The sequence below is a fragment of the Amblyraja radiata genome, chromosome 30, assembly GCF_010909765.2.
Source record: "Amblyraja radiata isolate CabotCenter1 chromosome 30, sAmbRad1.1.pri, whole genome shotgun sequence".
In the NCBI taxonomy this organism is placed as follows: domain Eukaryota; kingdom Metazoa; phylum Chordata; class Chondrichthyes; order Rajiformes; family Rajidae; genus Amblyraja; species Amblyraja radiata.
In genome coordinates, this window is record NC_045985.1 from 10,586,144 (window position 1) to 10,606,140 (window position 19,997).

The 19,997-nt window shown below is 46.5% G+C and overlaps 1 protein-coding gene and 1 long non-coding RNA gene across 3 annotated transcripts in view; both read right to left on the minus strand.

Annotated features, from left to right (window-relative positions):
* LOC116989957 overlaps positions 1-19,997 on the minus strand; it is a 551,502-nt gene that overhangs the window by 249,295 nt on the left and 282,210 nt on the right. The gene's annotated exons all lie outside the window — the stretch shown is intronic.
* LOC116989872 overlaps positions 8,645-19,997 on the minus strand; it is a 55,746-nt gene continuing 44,393 nt past the window's right edge. For both annotated transcript variants that reach the window (XR_004416349.1, XR_004416348.1), the window contains exons 2-4: positions 14,726-14,821; positions 14,176-14,213; positions 8,645-8,658 (exon numbers count right to left, since the gene is read on the minus strand). This is a non-coding gene — a long non-coding RNA (uncharacterized LOC116989872). The remainder of the gene's footprint in view (positions 8,659-14,175; positions 14,214-14,725; positions 14,822-19,997) is intronic.

Here is a 19,997-nt window from a genome sequence, read left to right on the forward strand (position 1 = left end):
TTTGTTAAACCCAAAGGCACCACTGTTATCCAAACTGCTTTAAAATAAAAGCATTCAGCTGGACTTAAGAACAATGTTCGATGTTATTAAATAAAACTTCACACAATGAAGATATTTGAGTACATAAATCTGGAGAAACTCCGCGGGTCAGACAGCTTCTCTGGAGAAAAGGAATAGGTGACGTTTTGGGTCGAGACCCTTCTTCACACTGAGAGTCAGGGGAATAGAGGGAGTACAGAGAAGGTTCACCAGACTGATTCCTGGGATGGCAGGACTTTCATATGAAGAAAGACTGGATAGACTCGGCTTGTACACGCTAGAATTCAGAAGATTGAGGGGGGATCTTATAGAAACTTACAAAATTCTTAAGGGGTTGGACAGGCTAGATGCAGGAAGATTGTACCCGATGTTGGGGAGGTCCAGAACTATGGGTCACAGTTTAAGGATAAGAGGGAAGTCTTTTAGGACCGAGATGAGAAGATCATTTTTTACATAGAGTGGTGAATCTGTGGAATTCTCTGCCACAGAAGGTAGTTGAGGCCAGATCATTGGCTATATTTAGGAGGGAGTTAGATGTGTCCCTTGTGGCTAAAGGGATCAGGGGGTATGGAGAGAAGGCAGGGATGGGATACTGAGTTGGATGATCAGCCATGATCATATCGAATGGCAGTGCAGGCTCAAAGGGCCGAATGGCCTACTCCTGCACCTATTTTCTATGTTTCTATGAAAGGGAAACGAGAGATATAGATGGTGATAGAGGGAGATATAAAACAAATGAATGAAAGATATGTAAAAAAATACCAATGATAAAGGGAAAAAGGCTAGATGGTGGAAATATGTTCCCGATGTTGGGGGAGTCCAGTGACAGGTGTCACAGTGTGAGACTAAGTGGTAGTCCATTTAGAACTGAGATGAGGAAAAACTTTTTCACCCAGAGAGTTGTGATCTGTGGAATTCTCTGCCACAAAAGGCAGTGGAGGCCAATTCACTGCATATATATTCAAGAGAGAGTTAAATATAGCTCTTGCGGCTAGGAAAGAACTGCAGATGCTGGTTTAAATTGAAAGTAGACACAACATGCTGGAGTAACTCAGTGGCACAGGCAGCATCTCTGGAGAGAAGGAATGCCTCTCCAGAGGTGCTGCCTATCCCGCTGAGCTCCTGCAGCATGTTGTGTCTACCTAGCTTTTCGGGCTAATGGAATCAAGGGATATGGGAAGAAAGCAGAAACGGGGTACTGATTTTAGATGATCAGCCATGATCATATTGAATGGCGGTGCTGGCTCGAAGGGCTGAATCGCCTACTCCTGCACCTAATTTCTATGTTCTTGGTTCTTGGTTCATGGTTTCTTGGTCCTCCAAAATATTCCAAATGGGATTTAAACTGGAGGTGGTGAAGGGAGGGCTTAAGCCAGAAAGGGTTATTGGGAAGAAATGTCCATGTTAGCTGCGGGCTGGATGCGAATGAGTTACAGACAATGAGACTCAACAAGACGGCTTTGAAGCTGGTTGAAGTACTTGTGTGGGGAAGGGACAGAGAGAGAGGGGATGCAGGGGTTACGGTGCTAGAGGAATCAATATTCATACCTTGTAAACTGGATTTTTTTACTGTAATTTAAAAATGAATGACATTTTACTGCCATCTAGTGTATTAATTTGACATTGTTGTAAGGGATTGATAATGAAAATTCCTGGTACTATATTTGAAATTTCATTATTGTGTAAAAAAAGTGTAGTCTATTTAATTAATTTTGGTGTAATGCTTTCATTCACGTTTGTTGTGCCATGTCTGGCCCTGGATTTGTAATTTGTTTAATTTGGTTTAGAGATACAGCGCGGAAACAGGCCATTCGGCCCACTGAGCCCGTACCGACCAGCGTTCCCCGCACATCAACACTATCCTACACACACTATGGACAATTTACATTTATACCAAGCCAATTAACCCACAGAACTGTACGTCTCTGGAGTGTTGGAGGAAACCGAAGATGTCGGAGAAAACCCATGTAGGAATGCACAAACCTCGCACAGACAAGCACCCGTAGTCAGGATTGAACCCGGGTCTCTGGCGCCGTAAGGCAGGTGATCTAACGCCAGTTTAGTTAGATTATTTTACTGTCAGTATATAGCCAGCAATGTTCGATCAAGGGTCATCAAAGAGGTAGATGGTAGTTCAGGACTGCTCTCTGGTTGTGGTAGGATGATTCAGTTGCCTGATAACAGCTGGGAAGAAACTGTCCCTGAATCTGGTGGTGAATGTCTTCACTCTTTTCGCACTACGTCACAATGCCACCCTAAAGATGCTTTATAAAGATGTTTTATTTTGGCTCCAGTAAAATTATTATTTTTATTTTATTTTATTTATTTTTTAGAAGTAAAGTACATTACATTAATACAAGCCAAATATAACTTATTACATTTCTTGTACCACTTCATTTTTTAAGCTTTCAAAAGAGAAAAAAGTAAAGAAAGTGAGAAAGTCGTGATTGTGTGAAAATGTGATCAAGAAAAAAGACCCATTACGCGAAGAGTTGAGAAAAAAGTTAAAAAATAGGCCGTAGAAAAGAAAAAAGAGAAAATGAAACAAAAGCTCTATTCTATTAAGAAGACAGGGCAGAAAGGGATATCAGTATCAGTATATCTTATTGTCATTTTCCTGAGTACTCACATACCCAGAGGAAACAAAAAAACGTTGCTCAACCAGTGTCCATTCAGTGTGCAGTACAAATAACAACAAATAACTAGAAATAAAAAATATATATCATGAACAAATTAAATTAAACACTCTACTCTCTACTAAACATCAACAGGCGTTCCGATCGACAGCTGCTGCAGTGTGTCCAGGTTGATGGTTGGTGCGCAATACTTTGGCAGGGGGCTAAGTCCGTTTATCAGTCTTATAGCCTGCGGGAAGAAGCTGAGGAGCATCCTGCTGGTTTTGCAGCTAATGCTCCTGTACCTCTTCCCAGATGGCAGGATGGAGAATATGTGATGCGATGGGTGGTAGGGGTCTTTGATGATGGAGATGGCTCTGTTGATACATCTCTTCCTGTATATGTCCAGCAAGAAAGGGAGTGGAGCACCAATAATCCTGCTGGCGGTCTTAGCAATCCTGTCAAGTTGGTGCCGTTCGTACGCCTTGCAGCTCCCGAACCAGGAAGTGATGCCGTTGGTTAATGTGCTCTCAATTGTCCCCCTATAAAAAGTTCGTAGGTGTGTAGTGGGCAGACCTGCTTTACGTAGTCTTCGAAGAGGGTGTAGTTGCTGCTGGGCTCTCTTGACCAGTGCTGTGGTCAAGAGTTGGTTGTGGACATCAGGTCATCTGACAGGTGGAGTCCTAGGAACTTCACGCTGCTGACCCTTTCCACATCAGCTCCATCGATGTGCAGAGGTGTATGGTGTTGTTTTCCCGCCCTCCTGAAGTCAACCACCATCTCCTTAGTTTTTCCCACGTTGAGAATGAGGTTGTGGGATTTGCACCATCCTGTGAGCAGCTCCACCTCCATCCTGTACGCCGACTCATCATTGTCACTGATGAGACCCACCACTGTTGTGTCATCAGCGAACTTGTTGATGAAGTTGTTATTGAGTCTAGCAGTACAGTCGTGTGTAAGCAGACTAAACAGCAGGGGGCTTAGGACGCAGCCTTGGGGAGAGCCAGTGCTCACGGCTATGGTTTTTGATGTCCTACTGCCCACCCTGACTGTCTGCTGCCGTTGTGATAGAAAGTTCAGGACCCAGTTACATGTGCCAGCATCAACCCCCAATAGCTCCAACTTCTCCACCAGCTGCTGCGGAATGATTGTGTTAAACGCAGAGCTGTAAGTTTCTTACGCAGAGATATACCAACTTCGTATGTTTCATCCCCCCCTTACCAGAGCCTGAAACCATTTCTTTTCAGAGTACTGTTGCACCTTATACTTGTAGTAAGTCGATAAATGCAGACCATGTCATTTGGAAGTGGTCTGATTTGCCTGCAAGAAGGAATCTCATATCTTCCAGGTGTAATGTTTCGAACATATTTGAAATCCACATATTTATTGTTGGTATAGGGGCGTTTTTCCAGAATTTAAGTATAAGTCTTTTTCCCGTTATTAACCCTTAATTAAATAGATTCTTTTGAAACACAGTTAGTTCAGGGCTGCCCTTCCATTGTTCCAAAAATAATCAATACTGCTTTTGGTATCAATTTTATTTTAAATAATTTTGTGAAGATTTCAAAAATTTCAGCCCAAGATTTTTTAAATTTTTACACAAAAAACAAATGAGTGCGTACAGTTTTGGTCTCCTAATCTGAGGAAAGACATTCTTGCCATAGACGGAGTACAGAGAAGGTTCACCAGACTGATTCCTGGGATGGCAGGACTTTCATATGAAGAAAGACAGGATAGTCTCGGCTTGTACACGCTAGAATTTAGAAGATTGAGGGGGGATCTTATAGAAACTTACAAAATTCTTAAGGGGTTGGACAGGCTAGATGCAGGAAGATTATTCCCGATGTTGGGGAAGTCCAGAACTAGGGGTCACAGTTTAAGGATAAGAGGGAAGTCTTTTAGGACCGAGATGAGAAAACCATTTTTTACACAGAGAGTGGTGAATCTGTGGATTTCTCTGCCACAGAAGATAGTTGAGGCCAGTTCATTGGTTATATTTAAGAGGGAGTTAGATGTGGCCCTTGTGGCTAAAGGGATCAGGGGGTAAGTAGAGAAGGCAGGGATGGGATACTGAGTTTGATGATCAGCCATGATCATGTTGAATGGCGGTGCAGGCTTGAAGGCCGAATGGCCTCTACTCCTGCACCTATTTTCTATGTTTTTCTATGTTTTCTATAGTAACTCCAGCAAATTATGGGGTGAAATGATTCTCAGAATAGTTTGCATGATACGGTGTTGTGCAATGTGTTGGAGAATTGAGTGACGGACGAGGTGACGTCAGGTGGCAGCCTGTTTGAACTTCCTCATTCGGGAGGAAGTGGATGTACTTGTGGATACAAAGTGTTGGAGTAACTCAACGCTTTGGGTATCATTCTTAGAATCATAGAATCATAGAATCATAGAAAGTAGGTGCGAGAGTAGACCACCAGGTCCGTCGAGCCCGCACCGCCATTCGCTCATGGCTGAACACTAAACAGACACCCTTACCCACAAACAGTAGACACAAGACACAGAACACAAGACACTACCCTCCCCTTTATACCGCTATCACCCCTCTCCACCCCAAGAACCGCGTGATCTCCTGGGGGAGGCAAAAAAACGGATAAAAACCCAGGTCCAATTCGGGAAAAAAATCCGGGAAATTCCTCTCCGACCCCAATCCAGGCGATTGACACTTGTCCAGGAGATCACTCAGGTCTTACTATACTAACCATACCTAGGTCCATATCCCTGCCCTCTCCCCGTAGCCCCTTATCCCCTTGGCAGCTAAAAAAACATCTATTTTAGACTTAAATATATTTAATGTTTCTGCTTCCACTGCTCCCTGGGGCAGTGAATTCCATAAATTAACCACCCTCTGGGTGAAGAAGTTCTTCCTCATCTCAGTTTTAAAAGAGCACCCCCTTATTCTGCAACTATGTCCCCTAGTTCTAGTTTCCCCGATCATTGGGAACAACCTCGGTGCATCCACCCGATCAAGGCCCCTCACGATCTTATATGTTTCAATGAGATCGCCTCTCATTCTTCTAAACTCCAAAGAGTAGAGTTCCAGCCTACTTAACCTTTCCTCATATGTCAATCCCCTCATTGCAGGAATTAATCTTGTAAACCTTCGCTGCACTGCCTCCGGGGCTAGTACATCCTTTCTTAAGTATGGGGGAAACCAGCTGAGTTACTCACTTTGCACTTTGCGAAATTGCTCGCAATTTGTTTAATTTGACGACACAGAGTGGAAACAAGCCCCTCGGTCCACCAAGTCTACGCCGACCAACAATCTCCGCACACTAACACCATCCTACACGCACTTCGCGTAACTCAATTCAATCTCCCTCATATAATACTAAATAATATTAAAAGACATAAATAATATTAAAATACATAAATAATCTGCTGGAAATGGCAGGGGACCGGGGGTCAAATGAGATGAAGGAACTGAGTGAAATCCAGGTTAGCCGGGAAGTGATGTTAGGTAAATTGAATGGATTAAAGGCCGATAAATCCCCAGGGCCAGGTAGGCTGCATCCCAGAGTACTTAAGGAAGTAGCCCCCAGAAATAGTAGATGCATTAGTGATAATATTTCAAAACTCTTTAGATTCTGGAGTAGTTCCTGAGGATTGGAGGGTAGCTAACGTAACCCCATTTTTTAAAAAGGGAGGGAGAGAGAAAATGGGGAATTACAGACCAGTTAGTCGAACGTCGGTAGTGGGGAAACTGCTAGAATCAGTTATTAAAGATGGGATAGCAGCACATTTGGAAAGTGGTGAAATCATTGGACAAAGTCAGCATGGATTTATGAAAGGTAAATTATGTCTGACAAATCTTATAGAATTTTTCGAGGATGTAACTAGTAGAGTGGATAAGGGAGAACCAGTGGATGTGTTATATCTGGACTTTCAGAAGGCTTTTGACAAGGTCCCACATAAGAGATTAGTATACAAACTTAAAGCACACGGTATTGGGGGTTCAGTATTGATGTGGATAGAGAACTGGCTGGCAGACAGGAAGCAAAGAGTAGGAGTAAACGGGTCCTTTTCACAATGGCAGGCAGTGACTAGTAGGGTACCGCAAGGCTGAGTTCTGGGACCCCAGCTATTTACGATATATATTAATGATTTGGACGAGGGAATTGAATGCAACATCTCCAAATTTGCAGATGACATAAAGCTGGGGGACAGTGTTAGCTGTGTGGAGGATGCTAGGAGGCTGCAAGGTGACTTGGATAGGCTGGGTGAGTGGGCAAATGCATGGCAGATGCAGTATAATGTGGATAAATGTGAGGTTATCCACTTAGGTGGCAAAAACAGGAAAGTAGACTATTATCTGAATGGTGGCCGATTAGGAAAGGGGGAGGCAACGAGACCTGGGTGTCATGGTACACCAGTCATTAAAAGTAGGCATGCAGGTGCAGCAGGCAGTGAAGAAGGCGAATGGTATGTTAGCATTCATTGCAAAAGGATTTGAGTATAGGAGCAGGGAGGTTCTACTGCAGTTGTACAGGGTCTTGGTGAGACCACAACTGGAGTATTGCGTACAGTTTTGGTCTCCCAATCTGAGGAAGGACATTATTGCCATAGAGGGAGTACAAAGAAGGTTCACCAGACTGATTCCTGGGATGTCAGGACTTTCATATGAAGAAAGACTGGATAGACTCGGTTTGTACTCGCTAGAATTTGGAAGATTGAGGGGGGATCTTATAGAAACTTACAAAATTCTTAAGGGGTTGGACAGGCTAGATGCAGGAAGATTGTTCCCGATGTTGGGGAAGTCCAGAACAAGGGGTCACAGTTTAAGGATAAGGGGGGAAATCTTTTAGGACCGAGATGAGGAAAACATTTTTCACACAGAGAGTGGTGAATCTCTGGAATTCTCTGCCACAGAAAGTAGTTGAGGCCAGTTCATTGGTTATATTTAAGAGGGAGTTAGATGTGGCCCTTGTGGCTAAAGGGATCAGGGGGTATGGAGAGAAGGCAGGGATGGGATACTGAGTTGGATGATCAGCCATGATCATATTAAATGGCGGTGCAGGCTCGAAGGGCCGAATGGCCTCTACTCCTGCACCTAATTTCTATGTTTCTATGTTTCATATATACCAATTTCTAAAACACCTCTATCCATCTACCCGCTATAAATATTATGTCGGATTTTATTTGTAAATACATTTTAATTTATATCTATATCAAAAGTAAGATCTTGACCACTTCCGATGTTATTCCGCCCTTCTATCTCCACCTATCCCCAAACTCGCCTTTACGCCGCTGTTGAATTCCGCACCAACACCGCTTGTGTCGCGTTGTGACTCGGGGGGAGTTTGGGACCCGGGGGAGCCCGGAGCTCAGGACCCGCCGCCCACCCGCGGCTGCTGCTGAACCCGCGGGAAGGGAGATTGTTTCAAACTTTATATTTTCACTAAAGTAATTTCTGTTCCGTTGCCGGACGCGGTTAACGCGTTAAAATGAACGGATCGACAGACAGACAGCTCTGATTTCAGTTGCAGTTTATTTCACTCTTCCCACATTTACATTTTTTTTACACACCCGGAGCGAAACCGGAGCAGATTCTCAGCCAGTTTCCATCCCGAGTCTCGAAGAAAGAATAAAGTTTCTCCGTGAATTTATTCCCAGTGAAGGTGTGGAGATGGGACTTGGTGTCCGCGTCGTAAAATGAAACTGTCCCGGACTCGTAACTGAGATAAACTCCCACCCTCCCGGGGATGGGACGGGCGGGGAGACAGGATCGAGGGGAGGTGAATGCATTAAACACGTCATCCCACCGCCTGATGCTCCAGACTCCAGTCTCCGGGGTCAGTGTGACCGGTCTCTTCCTCTCCACAGACTCTGCGGCGACTCCCAGACTCCAGCGCTGACTCCCCGCCACCTCCACCTCCCAGTAATGTCTCCCCGATGTGAATCCCTCCGATCCCAGCACACACGTACTGTATGTAAACCTCTTCCCGGTGTCAGGGAGACTCCTCACGGTCCCGGTCCGTCTCACCCTCTTCCGATCCTCAGACACCTCGAGCAGCACATGCGCTGTTTCCACATCCAGGGTGACGGAGACTGGGGGGAGAAGCAGAGAATCAGAGAGTCCCCGGGGGTCGGGGGGAGACTCGGGCAGCGCGGCCCCGGGACCGGGGGAGAAGCCGCTCGGCCTCAGGCACAGGCGGGCGGACAACTGAAACCTTGCCCGGGATTTAACATCCAACCACATCAGGATGGACAATAAACATCTTTCTAAGAGATTTTATCCAGGAAAATTTCGTGAGGGGGGGGGGGGGGGGGTGGACGGGGAGGACGACTGCAGAGAGTGAGGAGGATTGCGAGATTGGGGTGGGAGATGGAGAAATGAAGCGGGCTATTCAGATATGGAGGCAGATCGGAGCAAGAGGATATTGAGGTGAGTGGTAGTTTGAGGTTGTTAAAGAGGAGGTAGAGGTGTGGGGTGGAGTCACCATGATCATAGTGAATGGGAGGGGGAGACATGAGGGGCCAGATGACCTGCCCCTGTTTCTTTGAGTGGAGGGTGAGAGAGAGGGAGGGGTGGCTTGTACCATGGAAGGAAGCAGAGGTTGAATGATCGGGTGTTGGACAGTATGGGTGGATACTTGTGGTTGTAGGGTCGCTGAAAGATTGGATTCACGAGTGGATTTGATGGGTGTGTACAACTAAGAACACACTGATCTCATTGTGAACCAATATATGAACTTCACTGAGGGACTTGACAATGTTGCGCATGTAAGGCTTGTCCAGAAAGTGAAGGCAGGTGGGATCCAAGGCGAGCTGGTGAAATGGATCAAAATTGGCTTGGTGGTTGGAGGTAGAAGGTAGCGGTAGAAGGATGAGTTTTCTGCTTGGAGGTCTGTGACTGGTGGAGTGCAGCAGAGATCGGTGCTGCAGCAGGGATATCAAATCAAGAGTGCAGGTTTATCTTGAGAGCAAGGAATTTTAAAGTGGATCTGAGTAGTAAGTTTTCTTTACACTGAGAGTGGGTAATATCTGGAACATGCTACAGAGGCGGCGGTGGTGAGATCTAATCATTATATTTGAGGCACTTATCTAGGTGAGGTGCAGAAGAATACCAATGTCATGTGGGCAAATCGATTAGTAAAGCTGGGAAATAGGTGGACATGGACATGACCGGCCGAAGGGCCTGATTCTGTAATGTACAACCATGGCTCTCAGCTCCAAGAGCACTGAATGACTGAGTCACCACACCACCTGTGCAGGGAATTCCAAAGGTTCCCCAGTCTCTGCGTGCAGTAATGTCTCCTTATCTCTGTCCTACATGGTGCAGACCACATTCTGAGAGGGTGCCCGTTCTCCAGACCCCTCAGACAGGGGAAACATCCTCCCTGCATCCAGCCCACTGAGCCCTGTAAGAACTTTGTGTTTCACTGAGATCTGCCCCAATACACCCGAACTCTTGAGTACACAGGCCTAGTCTACTCAATCTCACCCCGCACAGCAAACTCATTGTCCCAGGAACAATTATTGTTAATCTTTGCTGCATTTCCTCTGTCAAGTCTGTCAATTTATCGGTACACAGGAGCATAGGAACACAAGAAAACAGGAGCAGGATTAGGATCCGCTCCTCAGGCTTGCCCCTCCATTCAATGTAATCATGGCTGATCTAAACTGCCACCAATTCCTCTTCTGTGTGAGTTCCCCATAATCTTAAATATTCGATCTATCAAATATTTATTTGTAGCCAAGTTGCACATATCCAATAACTCAGCGTTTCACCACCACCTTGGACACAACATTCCAGATATTCACTAGAATACAACATTTACCTGAAGGTCGCAGACAGAGGATGTTGGTAGAGGGTTGTTTTTCAGACTGGAGACAGAGTCCACTGTTGTTCCTTATTTATATACACGAATGGGGGTGTATGTAGTTTGCACGGTTAGTCAGTTTGCAGATGGAACTAAAATTGGTGACATTGTGGAGTGTGAAGAAGGTTATCTGAGAGTAAATGGGATCCCTGTGAACTGGGCCAATGGGCTCACGAACGTAGGTGGGATTTATTCATGTGAAGGAGAGGTGATGCACTTTGCTGAGACATACCAGGGCAGGACATACAAAGTAAATGGGGAACTTTATAGAACTGAGAGGTCTCGGGCTGCAGGTACACAGTGCCATGGAAGATGCAACAGTGACAGGCAGGGTGGTGAAGCTTGTGTTTGTCACTCATGCTTTCATAGGTCAGGATATTAAATACAGCGTTTGACACAATAAGATAGTTAGTAAATTAGTGAGGGTGCAAAAGTATTTACAATAATTTAATCAGGTCTGAAGGGCTGGGATATAAGGAGACGTTGGACAGGCAGGGACATTTGTCTTTGGAGCACATCCAGGTGTTTTTATAGATGTGTATAAGATCTATATAAGGTGCACAGATAGGATGAATAGCCACAGTATTTCACCCAAAGCAATAGTATGAACGTCTGACTCTGTGATGCTTCCCAGCTGATGGGTTTAGTGGTATCTCCAATTTCCCTTCAGTCCACAATACTATTAATGTTTGCATCTAGGTATTGCTTAAAGATATCAGAAACAAGAATAATGGAAAGGGTACAAGCTTTACCTTGCTTGAAGTCATTAGATGTTTCTTTGAATGCCGTGTTGAACGAAACAGGGCAATGAAACTTTTCAATCGGCAAGGCTTCAACTACCACCGACAGTGGTTTGGCTTCATCACGAACCCTGCAAATATTGAACAGCTGGTTATAAACTGAGCATTAGAAATGTTTTAAGCTGTTCCACAAAAACTTGCAATGTTTCCGTCAAGACAATGTCCTACCTTCGCTTGCGACCAGCTTCCCCCTGAAATAAATAAAACACAAATGTCAATAAATTGAGATGAACCGTCCTCATCCCGACAGCGGGAATTTCACCAAATTTCTACAACCCTCTGATCATTCCCATTTCCCAACTTATCGCCACTGTCATGCAGAGAGAAAGCGGATATTGCCGCAGAGATGTAGAACGATGGGGGAAAGCACAAGGAATGTTCATGAGAATGACGTCTCCTAATCTGAGGAAAGACATTCTTGCCATAGAGGGAGTACAGAGAAAGTTCACCAGACTGTTCCTGGGATGGCAGGACTTTCATATGAAGAAAGACTGGATAGACTCGGCTTGTACACGTTAGAATTTAGAAGATTGATGGGGGATCTTATAGAAACGTACAAAATTTTTAAGGGGTTGGACAGGCTAGATGCAAGAAGATTATTCCCGATGTTGGGGAAGTCCAGAACTAGGGGTCACAGTATAAGGATAAGAGGGAAGTCTTTTAGGACCGAGATGAGAAGATCATTATTTACACAGAGAGTGGTGAATCTGTGGAATTCTCTGCCACAGAATATAGTTGAGGCCAGTTCATTGGCTATATTTAAGAGGGAGTTAGATGTGGCCCTTGTGGCTAAAGGGATCAAGGGGTATGGAGAGAAGGTAGCGATGGGATACTGAGTTGGATGATCAACCATGATCATATCGAATGGCGGTGCAGGCTCGAAGGGCCAAATGGCCTACTCTTGCACATATTTTCTATTTTTCTATGTCATAACTGAGAGGATGGAACTTAATGAAAAGACTGGGCAGGTCATGGGATTTCATCTGTAGAGGTTTTCAGGAATGATGAGAGGGAATTTAATATTATCGGTGGATTTAAATCTCTGGGAATGAAATAATATCTTAAATTGAAGGGGAGACCAATAATCAAAGTTGAAATGTAACGTGGTCTTCAATAAATACCTAAAGGAATGCAGTCATGAGAACATGGACCTCACTTGCATTGGAGGGACTGAAGCCAACAGCAGAGATAAATTTAAATGCAAGCGGTGATAATTGCTCGGTTCTACGCTTCCCCCCAGTCTAGTTTCAGTGAAAACACTGAATCAAGCACTTGAATCAATTAATTGTATTCTACCAAAAGCACGTCACAGATCACACACTGTACCTATCCCACCGTGGGTTCGATCCCTGCGTCTATCTGTTCAAGCCCTCTAGGCCTCGCACAGACAGAGGCACTCCAGGATGTTACCTGGCCGTGAGCGCTCTTCCAGAAGATGGGCCCTGAGCCTCGTGACCAGGGACTTTTATATGCCCCGCAAACTCGAGAGGCCGAACCACACGGGGGTTGTCGCTTAATCACCCAATTACAAATATCGATTATCCCCATACATAACAGGCATTTCCCTAACCCAATGATACAACAATTCAATACATTGTATTCACAACGGACATCAAGGTGAAGTCAACTTGGAAACATTTACCCTGATGAACAGAACTCTCAGACAAGGCTCAACACCCCATCCAATCAACACTTAGCAGAATCAGACTCTGCAACATTATTTACAAGCTATTTACAAGGTATATGTCTGGTTTGCAGCCATCCAATCCATTCTATGCATTTAGTACCAGATTGACAGGATTTGCAAGGCTTCCCATTCTTTGCTTGCAAATTGTATCTAAGTTCCAGACTTCCTGGCATCTCTCGCAGCCTGTCCCAGAGAGCAATTCCAATTTGACCAAATCTCCCAGCAAACCCTGAAACTTAACCTCCTTTTTGAAGTCCTGGCTGGTCCAATTTAGCCAGGATTAACAGTGGGGTAAACACATTAGGGCTCATGGAATTTGGGATATTGTTACCGGGTGTGGAGAATAGATAGGAGGGATGGTGAGTGGAGCAGAAATCTTGACTGGATAGGATGGGCCAAATGGCCTGTCTATGATGTAGAATGGGATGTCATTCTATGGTGAAAAAGGTGGACAAAACAAACAGAGCAAATTCCCCCAAGGTGACCACCCACTGCTGATGGGAACCGGATATAGATGATCAATCTGATGTGTGCGCCACGTTCTAGATTTCAATGTTAATCCCCACAATGTGGCCATGGCTGATCTAGCCCAGGACTGAACTCCTCCTCTTTGCCTCATTCCCATCAATTACAATTCCCCAAATTTCTTTTAAATGTATCCTCCTCTGGTTTAAAAATATGTCTAACATGTAAAATCTCTCAGAGTCTCTTGGTTGGAGACTCCCAGATATTCACTGTCCTCTGGTCCTTGGGATCAGATATAGGATCACCTGTCATTGTTCTAAACTCCACATAATACAAACACCTCTCTACATTCCGGCCAGACAGTCCTGAGATCCCACAGATTCAGCGGGAGGCCAATTAGTTTCTGAACAACAACAGCTGGAACAGAGGGAACATTTACCTAGTTCCGAATTACTGGTAAATGCAGCATTTATTTCTGAAATGTCACCCACCATTTTGTGACTGCACTTTCACTTCACCAAAATGTAGTGTAACCCCTCACCTTCAGAAACACCACACTGTCTTTTTGATCCATCTGTTGCTGCAACTTTAAAAGTTCTTCCTGAATAGATTTTAAATTCTCTTGAATCTTTCCAAGATTTGTCTCCATTGTATCTAGAATCTTCTTCTCTTCCTCCCGGATATCTGCCAGTGTGTGCTGCTCTTTCTCAGTGAGAATCTGGTGCAATTCAGCAAACTGGGATGTGATCTTGGACTGAAGGGTGTGTGAGTGTTCCTGTGAAATAAAAGGTGAAGAATTATATATAATGCTGTAAGAACTCAGCAGGCGAGGCAGCATCTATTGAAAAGGAATGGGCGTCGTTTCAGGTCGAGACCCTTCTTCAGACTTCAGAAGCATTTAGACAGTTTGTCTAAACGCTTCTGAAATGTCGTGAGGGTAATGTTATAACCCATCAATCCTCTACCCCTAATACAATTCCCTGCTGCCTGTTCCTTTTCACGTGCCCATTAATTCCCATTTATCCGTCCACCATCCATTTTCCCAGGGATTATAACAGTCACCGATTGACCATTGAACCAGCGTGTATTGGGGACGTGGAAGGAATCCGACGCGGTCACAGCGAGAAGGCGTGATCCACACGGGCAGCACCCGAGGTCAGGATCGAACCCGCTCACCAGAACTAGGAGACAGCAGCACTACTTGTGTCACTGCGCTGCCCTATTATTACACGCATCACACGGATCAAATCTACACAAGATCAAGAAATCAAAATTTAAAAGCCTCACCAGAACTCCAGAAAACTTCTGTTTCTGTTGCTTCTCCATTCGCTGGATCTTTGATTTCTTTTTTGTGAGAAACTGGATGGAAGTTTTCGTCTGATCCTGGGATTACATAGAAACATAGAAACATAGAAAATAGGTGCAGGAGGAGGCCATTCGGCCCTTCGAGCCAGCACCGCCATTCATTGTGATCATGGCTGATCGTCCCCTATCAATAACCCGTGCCTGCCTTCTCCCCATATCCCTTGACTCCACCAGCCCCTAGAGCTCTATCTAACTCTCTCTTAAATCCAACCAGTGACTTGGCCTCCACTGCTCTCTGTGGCAGGGAATTCCATAAATTCACAACTCTCTGGGAGAAAAAGTTTTTTCTCACCTCAGTCTTAAATGACCTCCCCTTTATTCTAAGACTGTGGCCCCTGGTTCTGGACTCGCCCAACATTGGGAACATTTTTCCTGCATCTTGCTTGTCCAGTCCTTTTATAATTTTATATGTTTCTATAAGATATCCCCTCATCCTTCTAAACTCCAGTGAATACAAGCCTAGTCTTTTCAATTTTTCCTCATATGACAGTCCCGCCATCCCAGGGATCAATCTCGTGAACCTACGCTGCACTGCCTCAATCACAAGGATGTCCTTCCTCAAATTAGGAGACCAAAACTGTACACAATACTCCAGATGTGGTCTCACCAGAGCCCTATACAACTGCAGTTAACCTCTGTACTCCTATACTGAAATCCTCTTGTTATGAAGGCCAACATTCCATTAGCTTTCTTCACTGCCTGCTGTACCTGTAAGCCAACTTTCAGTGACCGGTGTACAAGGACGCCCAGGTCTCACTGCACCTCCCTCTTACCTATCCTAACCCCATTGATAATAATCTGCCCCCTTGTTTTTGCCGCCAAAGTGGATAAATTCCCAAGATGGTGGCGGCGCGGGCACATCGCGACGCCCCGTGTCTCCCAAGAATGGGAAAAATAGCGACAATTTCCCTACCTGTTTCAAGGCTGCTCACACGCAGCAGTTTTGTATCCATTTCGTACAGCCAACAGGAACTTCTGGACTTAGGTTCCTGCGGCTGCAACAACTTTCTGGGCGATCTCCGTCTCGCTCCTGAGCTCGTCAGAGCAACGGAGCACTGGAGCAGCAGGGCTGTAGAAAGCCAGCGGAGCCGCGGGGCTGGAGAACGCCAGCAGAGCCGCGGGGCTGGAGACCGCCAGCAGAGCCACGGGGCTGGAGACCGCCAGCAGAGCCCCGGGGCTGTAGATAGCCAGCGGAACCGCGGGGCTGGAGACCGCCAGCAGAGCCACGGGGCTGGGGAACGCCAGCAGAGCCGCGGGGCTGGAGACCGCGGGGCTGGAGAACGTTAGCAGAGCCGCGGGGCTGGAGACCGCCAGCAGAGCCACGGGGCTGGAGACCGCCAGCGGAGCCGCGGGGCTGGTGGGTTAAAGGCCAGGTTAGAGCTAGCCCCACACAGGCTAACGATTCCTAGCCTTTTCCTCGCTAACGTGCGCTCACTGGCAAACAAAATGGACGAACTCTGGCTAAGGATCACCTCCCACAACTGGATCAAAGACTGCAACATCCTGATCTTCACGGAAACTTGGCTCAACATCGACGTTCCGGATAGCGCCATCCAGCTATCGGGGCGTCATTTACTCCGAGCGGACAGGACAACAGACTCCGGTAAGACCAGAGGTGGGGGTCTGTGCATTTATGTAAATAAAGCATGGTGCACGGACTCCACCATCATCGAGAGTCACTGCTCAGCTAACCTTGAGTTCCTCTTGGTTAGATGCAGACCGTTCTATCTGCCCAGAGAGTTCACCTCCACTGTTGTGACTGCAGCCTATATCCCTCCTGATGCTAATGCCAAGCTTGCAATGAAAGATCTGCATACTGCCATTAGCAAACAACAGACGCACAACCCCGAGGCAGCCTTCATTGTTGCGGGTGACTTCAATCACTCCAACCTGAAGACTGTACTCCCCAAATTCCACCAACATGTCTCCTTCCCCACTAGAGTAGACAAGACACTGGACAAAGTCTACACAAACATGGCTGAAGCTTACAAAGCCGTCCCCTTCCCCCACCCTGGTCAGTCTGATCACCTCTCATTGTTCCGGCTCCCTAAGTACTCCCCACTCATCAGACGAGTTAAACCCACTGTGAGGACAGTTAAAGTCTGGTCTGAGGAAGCGGACTCCACACTTCAGCAGTGTTTTGGAAATGCTGACTGGAAGGCGTTTGAAGCCCAGGCCACCCTTGACTCCCACACGGACGTTGATTCCTATACATCCTCTGTTCTGGACTTTATAAACTCCACCATCAATAGTGTCACCTCCCTCAAACGGGTGATCATATTCCCGAATCAGAAGCCATGGATGAACAGCGAGGTCAGGCTACTGCTGAAAGCACGGGACACCGCTTTCAGGTCAGGCGATGCTCGAGCCTACAGTTCATCCAGGGCTAACCTGTAGAGGGGCATCAAGAAGGCCAAGCACTGCCATAAGCTCAGGATTGAGGAGCACTTCAACAACAACTCCGACCCCCGACGCATGTGGCAAGGCATCCAGGCCATCACAGACTATAGACCCACCAACACCACCCCCACATCCAGCAACGCCTCCTTCCTTGAGGAGCTTAACCACTTCTATGGCCGCTTCGACAGGGACAATCTAGAGACAGCCATCAAGGCTGTGCTCCCTGCTGATCACCAACCCTTCACACTCACCCCCTACGACGTGTACGTGGCACTGAGTAGGACTAATGCAGGTAAGGCTGCTGGCCCTGACGGCATCCCCGAGCGCGTTCTCAGGGCCTGTGCTGCGCAGCTAACAGACGTCTGGACAGACATCTTCAACCTGTCACTTGCCCAAGCAGTTGTTCCCACGTGCCTAAAAACCACCTCCAGCGTGCCGGTGCCAAAACACCCCACTGCGGCCAGCCTCAACGACTTCCGCCCAGTTGCACTTACCCCCATCATCACCAAGTGCTTCGAGAGGCTGGTCCTGGCACACCTCAAAGGCTGCCTACCCCCCACATTGGATCCCTATCAGTTTGCCTACCGCAAGAACAGGAGTACGGAGGATGCCATCTCAACGGCACTTCACTCCGCCCTCTCCCACCTCGACAACAAAGACACTTATGTAAGAATGCTGTTCATTGATTACAGCTCAGCATTCAACACCATTATACCCTCTAAACTGATCACCAAACTCGGTAACCTGGGCATCGACCCCTCCCTCTGCAACTGGATACTGGACTTTCTAACCAACAGACCCCAGTCTGTTAGGTTAGACAAGCACACCTCTTCAACCCTCACCCTGAACACCGGCGTTCCACAGGGCTGTGTGCTGAGCCCCCTCCTCTACTCCCTCTTTACCTACGACTGCACACCTGTACATGGTACTAACACCATCATCAAGTATGCAGATGATACAACAGTGATTGGCCTCATCAGCAACAACGATGAGTCGGCCTATAGGGAGGAGGTCCAGCTCCTAGCAGCATGGTGCGCTGACAACAACCTGGCCCTTAACTCCAAGAAGACCAAGGAGCTCATTGTAGACTTCAGGAAGTCTAGGGGCGGCACGCACACCCCCATCCACATCAACGGGACGGAGGTGGAACGTGTTTCCAGCTTCAGGTTCTGGGGTCAACATCTCCGATGATCTCTCTTGGACCCACAATACCTCAACTCTGGTCAAGAAGGCTCACCAGCGTCTCTTCTTCCTGAGGAGACTGAAGAAGGTCCATCTGTCTCCTCAGATTCTGGTGAACTTCTACCGCTGCACCATCGAGAGCATCCTTACCAACTGTATCACAGTATGGTATGGCAACTGCTCTGTCTCCGACCGGAAAGCACTGCAGAGGGTGGTGAAAATTGCCCAACGCATCACCGGTTCCTCACTCCCCTCCATTGAGTCTGTCCAAAGCAAGCGTTGTCTGCGGAGGGCGCTCAGCATCGCCAAGGACTGCTCTCACCCCAACCATGGACTGTTTACTCTCCTACCATCCGGGAGGCGCTACAGGTCTCTCTGTTGCTGGACCAGCAGGTCCAGGAACAGCTTCTTCCCTGCGGCTGTCACACTACTCATCAATGTACCTCGGTGACTGCCAATCACCCCCCCCGGACACTCCTCCCACAGGAAAAACACTATGTCTGTATACATGTAAATAGTTTTATTTATTGAAATCATATTCTATGTCGCTCTTCCAGGGAGATGTTAACTGCATTTCGTTGTCTCTGTACTGTACACTGACAGTGACAATTAAAGTTGAATCTGAATCTGAGGATAACCTCACATTTATCTATATTATACTGCATCTGCCACGCTTCTGCCCACTCACTCAACCTGTCCAGGTCACACTGCAACTTCCTAACATCCTCTTCACAGTTCACACTGCCACCCAGCTTTGTGTCATCCGCAAACTTGCTAGTGTTGCTCCTAATTCCCTCTTCCAAATCATTAATATATATGGTAAACAGTTGCGGCCCCAACACCGAGCTTTGCGGCACTCCACTCGCCACAGCCTGCCATTCTGAAAAGGACCCGTTCACTCCTACTCTTTGCTTCCGGTCTGCCAACCAATTTTCTATCCATGTCAACACCCTACCCCCCATACCCCCAGAGTATTGTAAGCATAAATACAGAACAGTTCAGTGTATCTATATAGCATAGACCATATATATACACATAAATAAACAGATAAAGTGCAATAGGCTGTTATAGTTCTGAGATTGTTTGAGGGCGAGTTTAATAGTCTGATGGCTGTGGGGAAGCAGCTGTTCCTGAACCTGGATGTTGAAGATTTCAGGCTCCTGTACCTTCTACCTGATGGCAGCGGAGAGATAAGTTTGTGGCCAGGATGGTGTGGGTCCATGATGATGTTAGATCCCTTCGATGGTGGGGAGGTCAGAGCCGATGATGGACTGGGCAGTGGTCACAACTTTCTGCATTCTTTTCCGCTCCTGGACACTCAAGTTGCTGAACCAAGCCACGATGCAACCAGTCAGCATGCTCTCTACTGTGCACCTGTAGGTGTTCGAGAAAGTCCTCTTTGATATACCGACTCTCCGTAATCATCTCAGGAAGTCGAGGCGCTGATGTGCTTTCTTTATAATTACATCAGTTAGCAATTAAACAGTTGGCAAGTAGCCAAGAGTGTAACTTTGGTTAACCCCTTCCAACCAGCAGTTTCTTACTTAAAGATACTGGGCTTTGACTGCAAAGTTAAATACAGTAATTGTTAGTAAATATTAAATACTTGTCC